Source organism: Giraffa tippelskirchi, chromosome 2 (genome assembly GCF_054371585.1).
Source record: "Giraffa tippelskirchi isolate mGirTip1 chromosome 2, T2T-mGirTip1v1.2.pri, whole genome shotgun sequence".
NCBI classification, from domain to species: Eukaryota; Metazoa; Chordata; class Mammalia; order Artiodactyla; family Giraffidae; genus Giraffa; species Giraffa tippelskirchi.
This window is the reverse complement of record NC_137276.1, coordinates 21,256,770-21,274,891: the sequence shown is the minus strand read 5'-3', so window position 1 is coordinate 21,274,891 and position 18,122 is coordinate 21,256,770. Positions and strand designations below refer to the sequence as shown.

The 18,122-nt window shown below is 39.8% G+C and overlaps 1 long non-coding RNA gene across 2 annotated transcripts in view; it reads left to right on the top strand.

Annotated features, from left to right (window-relative positions):
- Positions 1-18,122, top strand: part of LOC145526429 (uncharacterized) — a 231,902-nt gene that overhangs the window by 12,494 nt on the left and 201,286 nt on the right. Inside the window, exons 3-4 of one of the 2 annotated variants that reach the window (XR_014068889.1) lie at positions 1,604-1,666; positions 6,670-6,729. This is a non-coding gene — a long non-coding RNA (uncharacterized LOC145526429). The remainder of the gene's footprint in view (positions 1-1,603; positions 1,667-6,669; positions 6,730-18,122) is intronic. The other variant, XR_014068888.1, reaches the window with a different exon arrangement.

Genomic DNA, 18,122 nt, shown 5'->3' with positions numbered 1-18,122 from the left:
GAATCAGAATTCCAAGAGAGTTTAGGGACGTGTTTGTACACAATGGGGGCTATGAAATAAACCCAAGGGCAATGGTGTATCTAATTCCTGTGTCTCTAGATAGAAATGATGCAAAGATGAGGAAAACAGAAGAACTTGAAAAGAAAAATATGAAAGATGTGACTAAATCATAGAATGAGTAATTATTGATCGCAATTATTGGTGATAATTTTCATCATCTATACCCATGTTATCCATTATAATGCTGTACTGACCCCTAATCTCTCCCATATCAAGGGTATTTGCAGCAGGCTTGTGGACTTTCATTTTTAGGAGCAGGGCTTAGTGAACAGAAGTTTATGTAAGAGCAGAGGGATGGGATGGGGAGGGAGGTGGGAGGGGGGTTCAGGATAGGGAACACATGTAAACCCATGGCTGATTCATGTCAATGTATGGCAAAAACCACTACAATATTGTAAAGTAATTAGCCTCCAACTAAAATAAATAAATTAATAATAAAAAAAAAGAACTGTAAGCAAGAAAGAAGCCCTGTTCAAACCTATTCCCAGAAACTATCAAAATCATCCATTTACAATCAAGTCAGAATGTCAGTCATTGTCACAGCTTTCTGTTATCTGACTTGCTTTCCCTGTATCCTTCCTTTTAGAAACTGCCCCTCTCAGATTCCCTTTGAGGGGAATTGTAGGGGAGCGTTGACAATACCCGTATCTCATTCCAGTCTAGGAAAGTATGGTAGTACAAAAATCAGGAATTACATGCAGTACCTTTTCCACCAGAAGAGTAGAAAGGTACAACAAAGATGAACCAGAGGCCATTTTTAGAGGTTAGATTTGGATGCTAGGTGAGAAAGAGTTTCTTTCCTTACAAGATCACATGAGGTTAATGACCATTAAGCTAGGATCTTACTCTTTTAGAAAAAGAGGAGGGAGATGGTCAGAGAATGGAACAATCAAAGGAAGGAGAGACAGGGAAGAATTAATTCTGTATTTTTGATAAATATTAATAGAGTCCCTAGATCCATCTGTCCTGATGGGGTTTATCTAATAAACCTGATGGGGTTTATCTAATAAATTCCTTTTTTCTATAAAAACTTTTGAGTTGGGTTTTTTCACTTGGAAACAAAGGTCCTGTGTGTGGCTAATATATTAGTCTTTCTTGTTATGTTGTATTTCAGCCCTTGTCTCTGATAAAGTATAAACTTGGTTGCCCCTCTGAGTGTTATTAACCTAAAGTGGTTCACATTTAAGTGAAAAAATAGCTGGCTGAGTGTGTGTGTGTGTGTGTGTGTGTGTGTGTGTGTGCGCGCACGCGCACGCGCACACACACACTTCTGAATAGCATTTAGCCTTTAACCAGAAAGCCCCCGTGTAACCTAACTTAAATGGCTTAACTGCTCTGAGTCACTAATCTTCTACCTTGCCAAAATAAAGATTTAAATATATCTAAATATAGATCTGTGAAGGTCAGTAACTCAGATGTCTACACAAAATAAAAAAGGAAAGAACTTCAGAAACTTCACAAAAGATTAACTTTTAGATAATTTCTAAGTTACTGGCCACTCCAAAATTTCTAACAACTTGAATCCTTTCACCATCTTTGTCAGTTTTGTTCGTGATTGTGCTCTGAAGCACTGCAAAAACGTGAAATGATTTCGGAACCATCTATGGTAAGTGTATATGCACATGTATTTGTCCTGGAAGGCGGGAAGACTGCCCATCTGTCTGGCCCCCTTATTTTAAAAATGAAAATACAAGTCTGTTAAAGATAAAGGGTTTTACAGAAAAATGGAGAGTGGCTTGAAGAAGAGTGCAGAGCTTTTCCGAAGGCAGGAAGCAATTCCCCCATGCTGGGGAGGAGAAAGAACTCCAGATCCCTGGGCAGGCAGGTGTAGGAGGTGCTGAGACAGCTCTAGGCAGCCTCCAGAGAAGATGAGATGAGAGCGTTACTAGGATAATAGCACCAGCACCAGGGACCTAGCCTCACCCCAGTCTCTCATCCCCTAGAAGGAATCAGTAAGGAGAGTGCCCCCTACAGGCATGGACAATGGAGATGTCAGCAGCCAGTGTGCAGGAAGAGGGGTTCTGCCTCTCTCTTCTGGACAGTACCTACACCTCCAGATGCTAGACTAGTTCTGTGGATGGAAGAGGCCCAATAAAGACTGAAACTGATTTTCTGTCTAGTCCAGCTAGATGATACATGGGGCTAAATTATGTTGATTTAAATGAATGAAAATAATATTTCTTGCATTTCTGAGCTAATAGGCTACCATGCACAGCCATTTTGAGCACTACATGTAATTTCTACAGTCCCAACCTTTGATAATTAGCAATCTATGTGTGACCATTATTGTGTCACTTGTATCATCGCAGATGTCTACTGTAGGCCAAGAAATACCCACGATACCCATGCCTTGTAACAGCCTAGGAAATTACAGTATTCCAAAAATTAGGAATTAAATGTGCATATTTTCTGGCACCTTTCTATTAAAGGATAAGAGACATGAATGAAAGGGAAATTGATTTTTCAAATTTAGATTATGTTTAGGTATGCATGACAGGACCCATTTCCCATAAGCCTTGCCAACACTTGAAATTTGGGGATTATTTAATATTTACTGACATCTGCCAGTTGATTATGGGTTACCACTTCTAGAAAGGATTTTTCTGGCCCTTACAGTCTGAGTCTGGGCAAACAATTAAAGGCTGTGTGAGGGCGGAGAAGGGAGATACCTTGAGAGAGGAGTTGGAAGAATTATTTTCTCCTTAGGCCTCCTCTCTCCAGTAGGAGAAGGACAAGTGTCAATCAAATCCTCACTAGATACTGGCGCAGGACACAGTATTGATTTATTTCTCTTTGGTGAATGTGATGACTTTGACCTGTCCCAGGATGGGAGGTGCCAGCCTCTCCTGCTTATCAGTCTTTCCTGAAGGGTCAGGATTTCCTGTGATGTGTTTCTGGTTTAATGCTTATTTAATAAGAAAACTGTTTTATTTCTCTACCATTTTTGTAGACAAAACTTATGGATTTGGAATTTTAATTTTTAATTATATTTCTTCTGACACATTTCACATGCAGTCAGTGATTGTCACTTTGGAAAGATGTGTTGGAAGTGGGGAAAGGTATATCCTTAGTCACATTTTTCTCTGTGGATATAAATGAAGTGGTTTTATGAGCCAGAGGAAAGTATCCCTGTGCTCCCCTCATTCTGTCTCCTACCTTTCCTTTGTCTGCATGTTGAGGAGGAGCTGTCTGTTAGACATGCCTCACATTTCATAAAAGGTGGTAGGACTCTTCAAGGTTGATGATAGCTAGAGAGGATAGAGCTCACAAACCAGGACATCTTCAGAAAGACATAAACTGTTGTGCTTATCTGCTCACACTTGAGTAATGAGGAGCCATGGGAAACTCTTTGGACACATGCTGTGTCGTAAGTGCATGAGGCTTGCTGGCCTCCTTCTGCCTGAGTTTCACACAGCTTCCATCTTAATAGGATTTCCAAGCTGCATTCTAGTCACTTCCAACTCCTTGGGAGAAGAAGGACTGTCATGTCTGCTTTTCAAGGCCCAGTCATGTGGCTCTTTTTTGGACCCATTCATTTGCTATTCAATATGCTATTTGTTACTTGAAAGCAATACAGCATAATATGTATCCTTGAATTGCTGATAGAATTTAAACTCTGATCTGGTAACCTCAAGATGGGAACTCTGTGTTCTCACATGTAAATGATATTAATGATGATAATTTTTCATTGACCAGCCCCCTATAGTAATGAAAATAAAAATAAGTAAACAAATGGGACCTAGTTAAACTTGAAATCTTCACAGCAAAGAAAACTACAAACAAGATGAAAATACAATCCTCAGAATAGGAAAAAATATTCGAGAACTAAGCAACTGACAAGGGGTTAAACTCTAAATATACGAACAGTTCATGCAACTCAATATCAAAACATCAAACAACCCAATCAAAAATTGAGCAGAAGACCTAAACAGACATTTCTCCAAAGAAGACATACAGATGGTCAAGAGGCACATGAAAAGATGTTTAGCATCACTAATTATTAGGAAAATGCAAATCAAAACTACAATGAGGTATCACCTCACACCAGTCAGAATGGCCATTATTAAAATCTACAAACAATAAATGCTGGTTCCTGACCCAGGTGGCACAGTGGTAAAGAACCCGCCTCCCAATGCAAACACAGATTTGATCCCTGGGTCAGGAAGACCCCCTGGAGAAGGGCATGGCAACCCACTCCAGTGTTCTTGCCTGGGAAATCCCATGGACAGAGGAGCCTGGTAGGCAGGGAGTCACAAAGAGTCAGACATGACTGAGTGACTGAGTATGCACACTTGTACTTTCAATGGGAATGTAATTGATATGGCCACTATGGGGAACAATAATAGAGGCTCCTTAAAAAGTTAAAAATAGAACTACCATATGACCCAGCAATCCCACTACTGGGCTTATATGCTGAGAAAAAACATAATTCTAAAAGACACATGTACCCTCAACGTTCACTGTAGAACTGTTTACAATAGCCAGGACACAGATGCAACCTAAATGTCCATTGACTGATGAATGGATAAAGAAGATGTGGTACATATATACAATGGAATATTACTCATCCATATAAAGGAACAAACTTGGATCATTTGAAGTGATGTGGATGGACCTAGAGTCTGTCACACAGAGTGAAGTTAGTCATAAACAGAAAAGCAAATGTCATACATCAATGCATATATGTGAAATCTATAAAAATGGAACAGATGAACCTATTTTCAGGCCTGGAATAGAGGTGCAGACATAGAAAAGAGACATGTGGGCACAGGAGAGGAAGGGGAGAATAGGATGAAATAGGCAATTAGAATTGACATATAGACACTACTATGTGTGAAATAGATAACTATGGGAACATGCTGTATAGCGCAGGGAGCTCACCCCAGTGCTCTGTGATGATCTAGAGGGACAGAATGAGAGAAGAAATTGCAGGGAAGATCCAAAAGGGAGTACATATATGTGTACATATAGCTGATTCACTTCATTGTACACCATAAACTAACACAATATTGTAAAGCAATTGTACTACAATAGAAAAAAAATTGTCAGAAATAATTCTTTACAAAATATTTGCAGTAGGTACATTTTTGAATAATTAAGTATTCATATTGGTTTTATTTATTTTTAGTTGTCTTTAATATCATTTTATTTAATAGACAATGTTGGTAGCTCAGACGGTAAAGAATCTGCCTGCAATGCGGGAGACCCGGGTTTGATCCCTGGGTCAGGAAGATCCCCTGGAGAAGGGAATGGATACCCACTCCAGTATTCTTGCCTGGAGAATTCCATGGACAGAGGAGCCTGGTGGGCTACAGTCCATAAGGTCGCACAGAGGCAGACACAACTGAGCGCACACACACACACACACACACACACACACTCAGTAGACACCACCCTCATTGCTCAAACGCATGGTGGAGGTTTCCATGGTTGTCATTTCTGCTAGGGGGAAAAAACAGTATGGTATCACCCACCACAAGCTGCGTGGCTAACACTTTCACTTTTTTTCACATCTTAATCATTTAGTAAGTTTTTCTTCTTTCCTTTGTTATTCTGTAATTACCAGTGAACAGATTTCTTGAGTGTTCTAGGACCAGAAGTCTTCATTTTCTTTAAATCTTCTAGAAAAGTGAAATGGCCCACAAGAGGCCAAGACGAACGCACTGGCCTCTGTCTGCTACCTGACACATAATGAGCTGGGTCTACAGCTCTGGAAAGTTCCACATGTACAAAGATTCCACAAAGGGGACCCATAACAGGGGCTCTTCTCTGTTTTAGAAAATTCTTTTACTCTGGGAATTTAAAGCCAAGATCCCAGCTCACTGACAAACATCTGCTGTTCAGTGATAGTACCATCTGGTATTTCAGCTCTTGCTGTATTATAGAAGCTCTTTGTAGCTGCCTTCTCAAATTAATTATTCTATAACAACTTGTTTTCTGGAAGCACAGGCCAAATAGCATAGTTTTGCTGAAAGCTCTTAATTCAATGCTTTGCCCCGTGTCGAATGGGCATTTCGAAGCCTTCCCCTGGTCATGGTCTGAAGTGTTTCAAGCCATTGTATTTGGAGGAATGTGGGGCGGAGGCAAATGCATACTAATACCTGGAGCAAGTGGCTTGGGAAAACATGTGTTTATCTGCATCTCACAAGCTCATGAACATGCACGGCCTAATTTAAATAATTTATTTAGAGGGATGATTATGATAATACACGCTGAGCTATATCTGTCATAGGAGCTTAAAAAGTACTTCCTAGAGTAGTGATTGCTTTTAATATAGCTATACCACCCAACTCGATTACCAGCTTCTTCAATGATTGATCCCACCATTCAGTTTACAGCAGGGCCACGAAGTTCCGTACTGTGGGAGCAGCTAAGTCTGGGTGATACAATGAAATGAGCACTGGACAGAGTCACTAACGAACCAAGGGAAGTTCAGTAAGTCACTTGGTCACTCTAGGCCTGTTTTCTCATTGGTGCATAAATTGTATGACCTATCACACCCCAAGCTGTTGTGAAGCTCAAATGAGAAAAGAGTATCAAGACATAGTGCAATCAGAAATGAGCGATATGCACATATTCCAAATTTCATCATTTATCTTTTTTTTACAGATCAGATTCTAATGAAGTAAAGTACCTGTTGCTGCAACTCTGGAGCAAGATGCTTACCCTGTAAGTCTGTGGTTTGGGGACCAATTGTCTCATCCCACACCAAACTCTCTCTTCAGAATACTGTATCCTTGGTTTGAGGATTTGGCTACTCAATGGCAGTATGACTTGGTACAATGATTCTTCACCTTGGTGGTATATTAGAACTATGTAGGATTCTTTTTTCTAATTGAAGTATAGTTAATTTACAATGTTGTGTTCATTTCTGATATACAGAAAATTGATTCAGTTATAGATATGCATGCATGTTTGTTCAGTCGCTTCAGCCATGTCTGACTCTTTGTGATCCTGTGGACTCTAGCCCGCCAGGCTCCTCTGTCCATGGGATTCTCCAGGCAAGAATACTGGAGTAGGTTGCCATGCCCTCCTCCAGGGAATCTTCCTGATCGAGGGATCAAAACCACATCTCCTGCATTGCAGGTGGATTCTTTACCATTATCACCATCTGGGAAGCCTGTGTGTGTGTGTGTGTGTGTGTGTGTGTGTGTGTGTGTGTGTGTGTGTGTGTGTGTGTGTGTGTGTGTGTGTGTGTGTGTGTGTGTGTGTGTGTGTGTGTGTGTGTGTGTGTGTGTGTGTGTGTGTGTGTGTGTGTATTATTTTCTAATATAGTTTATTATAAGACAGTAAATATAGTTCCCTGTGCTATACAGTAGTACCTTTTTGTTTATCTATTTTATACATAGTGAAAGTGAAAATCGCTCAGTCACGTCTGACTCTTCTGACCCCATGGACTATGCAGTCCATGGAATTCTCCAGGCCAGAATACTGGAGTGGGTAGCCTTTCCCCTCTCCAGGGAATCTTCCCAACCCAAGGATCGAACCCAGGCCTCCCGCATTGCAGGCGAATTCTTTACTAGCTGAGCTACAAGGGAAGCCCAAGAATACTGGAGTGGGTGGCCTATCCCTTCTCCAGTGGATCTTTCTGACCCGGGAATGGAACCAGTGTCTCCTGCATTGCAGGTGGATTCTTTACCAATTGAGCTATATAGTAGTATCTGCTAATCCCAAACTCCTAATTTATGCTCCTGTCTGTGAGTCTGTTTGTTTTGTAAATAAGTTCATTTGTATCATATTTGGGGTTCAACATATGAATGATAATCATATAATATTTGTCTTTCTCTGTCTGATTTACTTCACTTAGTATTATAATCTCTAGGTCCATCCATGTTGCTGCAAATGACATTATTTGATTTTTTTGCCTGAGTAGTATTCCATTGTGTATATATATTAATAGCACATCTTCTTTATTATCTTCTTTATTCATTTTGTGATAGACACTTGTCACCTAGGATTCTTTAAATATGCCACACCCAGGCCTCAAATAATCAGAATTTCTGATGACATGGCCTAGGCATCTGTATATTTTTAAGTACATCAGTTGATTCAAATGCACAGAGAAGAATGAGAACCATTCATTCAGAGGAAAGAGCAGCAACCTGGAGTCAGACATACATGGTTGCACCAATCTGCTGACAATGTGACTTTGAGTTGAGATCTCTGAACCTCAGTTTATAACGTGTAGAATGGGAAGGGAGGACTGACAACTTTCAGAGTTTTGTGAGGGTACAGGATACCTTATGTGAATTGCTCAGCTCAGTAGTTTTTAGCTGTTATTATTATATACTGACTTTTATTGTGTACTCTTTTCTGAATGTGATTGCAGGGGATTGTGGGGGTCCACATCTGAAGCATAAACTTTTTGAGGACAAAGACTGCGGCTTACTTTTCCTCTCAATCCCTTATGCTCCTAGCACAGCACTGAGCATATAGTAAAGAGGTATAACAACTATAATATCTATTCTAATTAATTTACTGACAGGAAACTCAAAATCATCTTTAGCTCTGTCAAATATATTTTAAAAAATCAGAATTGCATTCTAGCAACTCACTTCAGCTTTTGATAAAATCCATAGGCGTTTGATCATCTAAGCCACAAAACTTTTCTATAATCAAACAGTGAGTGCATCAGCTTAGTTATTATATTTAGAGGACTGTCAGGTTTGTCCCAAAGTATTTTATTTGACACAAGGCCACAGGAAGAAAGTTGCATCTGTTGTGAAGGCAGGACCTGGCTTTTGTTTCTGAAAGAACTAATGTAGGTATCATGTTCTAGAGACTGAGGCAATTGGAAGGCAGTCAGTATAGCCCAGGTGCTTGGATGCGTGAACCTAGGAATTGATTGGGCTTGTGAAGGTGGGATGGACAGAGACCCTGGGAAAAAGGTGGGGAACCAGAAGGTATTCATTACTATGTCAAAGCAGAGAGGAGCTGTTTACACATCCTTTCTGGCTTAAGCTCAGATTGTCTTAGATGTAGAGCAGAGGTCACACTCTCTCAGCTAAATATGGTCCATCACCACAGGAGCATCCCTGCTACTCTCTACACTATGTTGGGGAGCAGGCATGAGGTTGAGCAGAAAAGCAGTCTGTAGACATGTTCTGTGCAGTCAGTGTTTTCAGCTCACACAATATTTTAAAACATAACACAACTAGCAAGGTGCTACTCTGGATTGTAACAGAATTCAGCACCGTCATCACCTTCTGTGCCGTCTGCCTGCCCCTGTATGAGTCTGAGTTTGCAAACTCAAGTTAAACTCTGTTGATAACCACAGAGAACAGCTGTTGTTTCTGTCAAGTGTTGTCAATAAAATGCTCTTCATTTTCTTGCTCATTCCAAGTTTCATTCCGGTGTTCTTTGAGATTCTCCCCACCCCACCCCCACAAGGTAATGGTGATTCAGACCTATGAGAGAATAGCAATATGGTTCTTATTCTGAATCATTCATTACAGGGCCTCCAGGGAGCCCTGGAATATGTGCCATAGGTATGCCTGGGATTTGGGGATCTGGGGTGTTGTACCAAAGCATATGGTTGAAAGAAGTCAGCCGCAAGCTGGAGGTCAAGGAAGACTAAGGGCCCAGAGACGTGGCTTACAATATATCAAGTCAAAACTCAAGTGCTCTGAGCACCACGATGTGGACCAGAATGGGAGGCAAGGTCTGTCTCCCTCAGAAGTCTCCAATGTACCATGCTGTCTCATAGGGTTGACGACCATGGGCATGAAACAGTGTATGTGACAGTGTATGTATTGATATGTGTTTTACCTAGAAAAGAACGGCTATCACCAGCTCAAATATCAAATATATTTCTAGTTCTAAAAAGTTGCCACTCTTTACATTTTCTCTCAGGTCTCAGGAAAAGCACCTTTGTTGGAGTAATTAGCCAAATAACTAGGCCTGATATGGGAAAAAATATGGAGGGTCATTTTGAAAGAGATGATTCTCTGGGCTGATGTCTTTTTACTTATTGGATTTCCATTAATACATTATTACCCTGTATCTATTTTCATAAAGGGTTTTTTAAATTTTGATTTTTACTCATGACTTTTATAGCATGAAATCCATGGTTGTAATGCCACAGTTTTGTCCTTTTTGCATTCCTTTCCCATTTTTTCCCAAATGTACCATATATTGCATTATGTCTGCAATATAATACAGTTGTGACTGTGCCATGTAATCTGTCATAAAATTTTTCTGTTAGAAAAGTACTGTTTTTATATTTATGAAGACAATATTTTTCTATGGCAAAGTTATCTTTTATTAACATTAAAATGATATTAGCATAATATGCATATACCATTTGCATAAAACTCATTTACACTAACCTAACATTCCATTGCATTTACCTAAGATAAATTACCTAAAACAGGTTAAATACATTCATGCACATTTTAGTTGTTTCCAATTGTTTGGTTTTTTTAAAAGGCTGTGTGCGTGTGTGTGTGTGTGTGTGTGTGTGTGTGTGTGTGTACCCATGTCTCTCCATTTCCTGGATTGACAGGCGGATTCTTTACCATTGTGCCACCTGGGAAGCCCAAAAGGCTTATTACGTCTTTATGATTACAGCCATCCCTTGGTATCTGCAGAGAATTGGTTCCAGGACCCTCACAGATACCAAAATCTGTGGATATTATGATGTAACACAGTAGGCCTTCCATACTCAGGGCTGAGGAATCTGGATACAGGAAACAGCTGACTTAGAATACATCCCACAAGTTGGATTACTGAATCAATGATTTTGAATATGAAACAAGACTTGTTAAGTTTATAAAGAATTTCCAACTTAAGTTTCAGATTTTAATACTCAAACTTTCCAGTAAAGTAGGCAAAGCACAAATTATTTCACCCATTTTACAGGCAGAAATACTGAGCCAAAGAGAGATTAAATGACTTACCCGAAACAGATGAATCACAGTGGCAGAATAAGGCCTGAAACAAAAGTCTTCTAATTTTTGGCTTTTCCTTCTAAATAAGAAACATCAAGAGACTTTTTGTTGGGCCTTATTTTTTAATTGTCATTATTTCCCAAGTTTATAATTTTTCTTTCTTTTGTTATATTTTAGAGGAAAGGTAGCAAGGAAGGAGAGAAGGCAAATTTTGTTTAGTAAATCTCAGTAATAATAAAATTCAAAAGAAGATAATGAGGAAATTTATGTTGTGTTTTTCAGTTGTTCAGTCCTACCTGACTCTTTGCAACCCAATGGACTGCAGCATGCCAGGCTTCCCTGTCCATCACCAACTCCCAGAGCTTGCTCAAACTCATGTCTATTGAGTCGGTGATGCCATCCAACCATCTCATGCTTTGTTGCCCCCTTCTCCTCCTGCCCTCAGTCTTTCCCAGCATCAGGGTATTTTCCAGTGAGCCAGCTCTTCCCATCAGGTAGCCAAAGGATTGGAGCTTCAGCATCAGCATCAGTCCTTCCAATGAATATTCAGGATTGATTTCCTTTAGGATTGACTGGTTTGATCCCCTTGCAGTCAAAGGGACCCTCAAGAGTCTTCTCCAGCACTAATAACTGAGCCCTTTAATATTCCAGACTGGAGAAGAGACTGGCTGCACATTCCACTGTTCATGCCTGGAGAATCCCATGGACAGAGGAGTCTGGTGGGCTACAGTCCATAGGGTCGCAAAGAGTTGGACACGACTGAGCGACTAACACACTTTAATTTTCCAGGCACAGTGCTAAGTGATTTACATCAGTGGTGTGTGCTGGGGCAGCAAGCTGATTGCATGGAAATCTTCCCACCTTGAAATGGCCCTGGCAGAAGCATTTACACCATGGAAATCAGTACATGTTGACCTTTCCATCTCAACTGGAAAAGCTGGTTGTTAAGCATTCAGTGGCACATCCCATGAAATGAATTGTTTCATTTAATTGCTCCAAACAAGCCTATTTTACAATGGTAATCCTCATTCTCAGGTGAAAAGACTGAGGCCAGAGAGGGTAAATAATTTCCTGGCATTAAACAGCTATGCAGTAGCAGATTTGGAATCTACACCAGGCAGTCTGATTCCAAAAATTAAACACTTAACCACCAAGCGACACTGTTTCCTATTCATCCAAACAAATACAGATAGTTAGAAAATACTCTAAGATGACTGGGGGCAGATTCTAGGATATAGATTTTTAGTTTGCTTTATTTTCCAAACTCAAGTGGATGATGACAGTCCAACTGTAACCCTTTGAGATGGGTTGATGGTAAACACAAAAAACAACAACAAAAAAAAGAGTCTCCACTTTTCATGAATGAGTCATGTGTTCCAAGGGCATGAGTATCTTGCCCAAGGTGACTAGAATGAGTCAACAGCCCACACAGCCAACTCAGTCCATTAGCCTCCACTGATTCCCACAATGAGTGAGCTAAAAGCCTCAGGCTTGTGACAATGGAGATGGATGATCAGCCTATTTCAGCAGTGAAATGCCATGTAACTTGACTGTTGTATCTAGTACTGAACAACCATAATTTCCTTTATGTAAATCATTCCCTATTCCCTTAAAGGTAGTAGACTTTCTTGTTAATATTGTTGTTCTTCATGCATGCCAGCTATGCCAGAACTAGTTATTCAATGGCTTTTCTTTGCATAATTATTCTGCTTTGCTCTTACTCTAGATGATTTACATAAAATCAGTTTATTACTTTTGCAGATGTAGAGAAATCAAGATGAAAGCCAACAATGGATAATAGCAGCTAATAAAAGGAAGTTATTTCAGGCAATTATTTACAGTGTAAAACCAAATACATTTGGTGTGTCAACTGCAGGCAAAAAAAAAAAAAAAAAGAACCCAGCATTTCTGGGGGCTTAGAAACTACCTATCAGCCATATGAGCTGTGTGATTGGTCTTTTTGTTACTTAGAAAACTGAGATTTGGAAAAGAGTTTATTAACTATAAATGAGAATTGCCATTGAAATAACTTCTATAAAATGTATGTAAGTAAAATTACTCAATATTTGTAAAATATTTTACAGCTTTTGGAAGGCTTTGGATACCCAAAGCCTTGGAATACAACTTTAGAGAGATAATAGTACTCAAGGTCATACAGCTCTCCCGTCAATAGGGAACTTAGGCTTTCTTACCTGCAGGCCAGTTCACTTTTCATTCTACCAGTACCGCTTTGTATCTCTGGATTCAGGAGTCACATTTAAGGTGCATAAAATAGACATTCAGTTGCCAAATCAATGATCTTTAAGAGATGGGCATACTTATTGAATTTTTTCTTATTTACTCTCATTGGCTTCAAGGGACACCTTTTCACTGAAATATTCTCAGATGCATGATTTGGTGTGAAACAGAGATCATTAACCCAACTCCTACCCAACATCTCCTAAACTTCTCTAACAAATTCTCACCAGTCTCTTACTTAATGTTTTTGCAGGTAAATTGTTTAACTGTATCTTTGGGAAAGTGTCTAAGACACTTTTTCTTAATGTGAGTCAAAATTGGTCTTTGACCTCAGTTTAGGACAGTCTTCTGAAGTTACACAAAGATATACTTATATATACAGAGAGAATGATAGATTCAGTGATTTTAACATTCACTCCAGCACTAAAAGTTCTACTTGAAAACTCTTCAGCTTTTGAAATTCCTTTATGTAATCCCTACTACATATTTTTTTTCTATAAGTATATCTAAATGCTTTTCTTCCTATAGAGTCCAGAGGACAATTGTATGATATGGAGTCCAGGTTCTTCACTAGACCAGACATCTTTAGTTTGTCACTTAATTAGTCAATAAAGTAAAGAACTTCAGAATTCTTTATGATGTATCACACCACAACTCCATCTAAAATATTGGCTCTTGTTCTCAATTGCTCATTTCATACGTATTCCATATTTTTGACCAATTTTCCATTCTCTCTCCACTAAACAAATCACCACAACCTTTAAACAAGGTGAAACACATGCTCCCAGCAATCATCTTCCCAAAACAGATTATCTAAAATAAGTCTCTGTCCTCTCACCATTGAAACTTACCTGGATTCTTTCTCCCTATGCTGGGAAGGATTGGGGGCAGGAGGAGAAGAGGACAACAAAGCATGAGATGGCTGGATGGCATCACCGATTCGATGGACATGAGTTTGAGTAGGCTCCGGGAGTTGGTGATGTACAGGGAGGCCTGGCGTGCTGCGATTCATGGGGTCACAAGGAGTCGGACACGACTGAGCGACTGAACTGAACTGAGTGGAGAAAGCAGCCAGGCAAGTTTCAATGGTGAGAGGACAGAGACTTATTTTAGATAATCTGTTTTGGGAAGATGATTGCTGGGAGCACGTGTTTCACCTTGTTTAATGGTTGTGGTGATTTGTTTAGTGGAGAGAGAATGGAAAATTGGTCAAAAATATGGAATACGTGTGAAATGAGCAATTAAGAACTCTGGCAGACAGACTTGGGCAATATCAGTAAGTAAACGGAGAAGGCAATGGCACCCCACTCCAGTACTCTTGCCTGGAAAATCCCGTGAACGGAGGAGCCGGGTAGGCTACAGTCTCAGTTCAGTTCAGTCGCTCAGTCGTGTCCGACTCTTTGCGACCCCATGGACCGCAGCACGCCAGGCCTCTCTGTCCATCACCAACTCCCGGAATCTACCCAAACCCATGTTCATCGAGTCGGTGATGCCATCCAATCATCTCATCCTCTGTCGTCCCCTTCTCCTCCCGCCCCCAATCCTACCCAGCATTAGGGTCTTTTCCAATGAGTCAACCCTTCGCATGAGGTAGCCAAAGTATTAGAGTTTCAGCTTCAACATCAGACCTTCCAATGAACACCCAGGATTGATCTCTTTTAGGATGGATTGATTGGATCTCCTTGCAGTCCAAGGGACTCTCAAGAGTCTTCTCCAACACCACAGTTCAAAAGCATCAATTCTTCGGCGCTCAGCTTTCTTCACCGTCCAACTCTCACATCCATACATGACCACTGGAAAAACCATAGCCTTGACTAGACGGACTTTTGTTGGCAAAGTAATGTCTCTGCTTTTAAATATGCTATCTAGGTTGGCCATAACCTTCCTTCCAAGGAGAAAGTGTCTTTTAATTTCATGGCTGCAGTCACCATCAGCAGTGATTCTGGAGCCCAAAAAAACAAAGTCTGACACTGTTTCCACTGTTTCCCCATCTATTTCCCATGGAGTGATGGGACCAGATGCCATGATCTTAGTTTTCTGAACATTGAGCTACAGTCTAGGGGGTCGCTAAGAGTCGGACATGCCTGAGTGACTTCACTTTCACTTTTCCCTTTCATGCACTGGAGAAGGAAATGGCAACCCACCCCAGTATTCTTGCCTGGAGAATCCCAGGGACGGAGGAGCCTGGTGGGCTGCCGTCTATGGGGTCGCACAGAGTTGGACACGACTGAAGCGACTTAGCAGCAGCAGCAGCAGCAGCAGCAGCAGCAGCAAGTAAAGGAATCACTGTACTTTAAAATGTAAAGGGTTTCAAGTAGAACAAAATAAATGAATTTAATAAGTGTAGAAAAAAATCTGTACAGGTCAGGATACTATGAGAAAACATACAACATAGAAAAATGTTACAAAATTCCTGCACTGGGGTCATCAAAGAGTGGTACAAATTAAACAGCCATAGATTTGATTTATCAGCTGAACTACTTTTCTTCTCCATGACTCTCAGAGACTCCCTACCTCTGAAAGTAGTAGTATAATGATCAAAACCATGTGAATATATAACAACAGAAAGCATGCACTGATAAAGTCCAAATCTCAGTTTGCTTCCTTGAAGAAATATGTTGAGAGAGTTTGGGAAGGATTCCTGCAGTAGAAAAAGGAAGTAGTAACACAGTGGGTAGATTTTGGTTTGTGATAAATTCATTGCTCTGAGCTTTGTTGGGGAACTTCTTGGACATTGCAGATCTATTGTATCTTTCATAGATTTTCCCTCATGCTCAGTGTAGATAAAAATAAAATATCTTATGCTCCACATTGTCTCCCCAGTCATCTGATTCCACTGCTGCATGGAGAAACTCCCCAGGTGGAGAAGCCTTTTAAATTTGAAGGTCCATAAAGGGGGATGACTAGGAAGAGCAATTTTTTTATCACTGCTAATTTTAAGAACACTTGGGCCTGAAATTATTTACTAAGGAGAGGTACCTCAGTACTTAGTCTTAGTGCAGGTGATTATATTGGGATAATCCAGTGGAGATCTTTTTAAGATGCAGAAAAAATTACTTAGCTATTCTTCATTCCAAAGGCAAAGTATATAAATTTTCCTGTAAGCCCTTCCAAGTTTTCATAGCTGCGTGTTTTCGTTTAGCTGTATTTTGCAGAATGGAGCATATTCTGCACCTACTATTTTGTAACTTACTTTCTCATTTAATATATGATGAATATTTTTCATGCCATTAAGTATTCCTTTAAAATTTGATATTGTATGGCCACATTATTTCTGCAATTTGTTTAGTCAGTGTCCTATTATTAGATTTTATGCTATTTCCTATTGTTCCCAATATACTTGTTCATAAATATTTGTGTGCCTATGACTCATTTGTTAGGATAAATCCCTTTGTGAAGAAATACTGGATAAAACAGAATGAACAGATTTAGCTTTTAATACTTACTGCCAAATGGCTATTTCCATGGTCTATTGCCAAGACTGAGTATTAACATTTTTAAAAAATATAAATTTGATAGGTCAAGCACAACATTTCATATGGTTTTTCTCTGATTAATAGTGAGAATGATTATATAATTTGTCCATTTGGACATTTTCTAAGCTGCTCATTCATGCTCCATAGAATAATAATAATTTGTCACTTGCCTAGAGCACTCAGACATCGCTGACTCCAGTGTTTCTCCTGAGTCAGTAGTGAGACTGGTGACTGAAACTTAGGCCGAAAAGAGAAAGTCAACCACAGCTGTAATAGTGGCTTGCCACAGCATTTGGGCAAGTTAATTCTTGCCTGTACCCTATCTTCCCCATCTGAGAAATAATAACCTAAACCTGTACTCTGTAATCTTGTGGGATAGAATGACCCTATCCTAGTCTAAGGGCTTCCTTGGTGGGTCAACATTAAAGAATCTGCCTTCAATGTGGGAGACGGAGGAGAAACATGTTTGATCCCTGGGTCAGGAAGATCCCCTGGGGGAGGAAATGGCAACCAACTCCAGTATTCTTGCCTGGGAAATCCCATGGACAGAGGACCTGGCAGGCTACAGTCCATGGGGTCACAAAGAGTTGGACACAACTGAGCAAACACACACACACACACACACACACACACATATCTTCATCTTAATCCTATATTCTACATCTACAGAGTGAATTTAGAGGAAATGAGTAATGATACAGATCTCCTGAAGCCTCAACTGCTTTCACATTCTCATCATGTTTTTTACCCATGGTATCTGGACATTTTTATTTGTCCTCAAAGCTTCCAAAGTAGAAAGAGGTTTACAATCCTAGAAAATACAATAAATGCTGAAAAGTTGCTGAGAATTTTATACACGCCAAGCATTGCACTCAGGACTTCAAATAGCACACACCATTTCCTACAAACTCTGAAGATCATTATTTTTTTAGATGAAGAATGTGAGGCTAAAGGACTTTTTCATAACCTATCCAAATTCCCATTGTTACAGAACTAGGCCTAAAACCTTGGTTTTCTGATGCCAGCTCATACTTGCTATGAGTATTTTGGGACCGAAGCCTGATTGAAAACCTATAATTTCCCAATGCCAGTATCTAATGCCCAGTTAAATTCCTTCTGGCTCCTAGATTTCCCTATGCCATCTTTTTTCACTGACAAGTTGATGCGAACTCAAAAAGTACAAATAACATTTAATATTAGATTAAATTAATATAGTTAGCAGAGTTAATCATTGATTGAAAAACAAGGCAAGCTTCACAAATGCATCATGATATCAAATTTGATATACAATTCATTATTTTCATTGAAAGTTTGAAACTTGAAACAGTGGGGTGCCTTAAAGATGATTTTCAAACTTCTCATCCATGAATATGCAAACTGAGATAGCAATGGAGAAGTAAGTGGAAACCAAACCTAGAATTAGAATCTAGATCTTTTGATTCCTAGTCCAGTGCTTTTT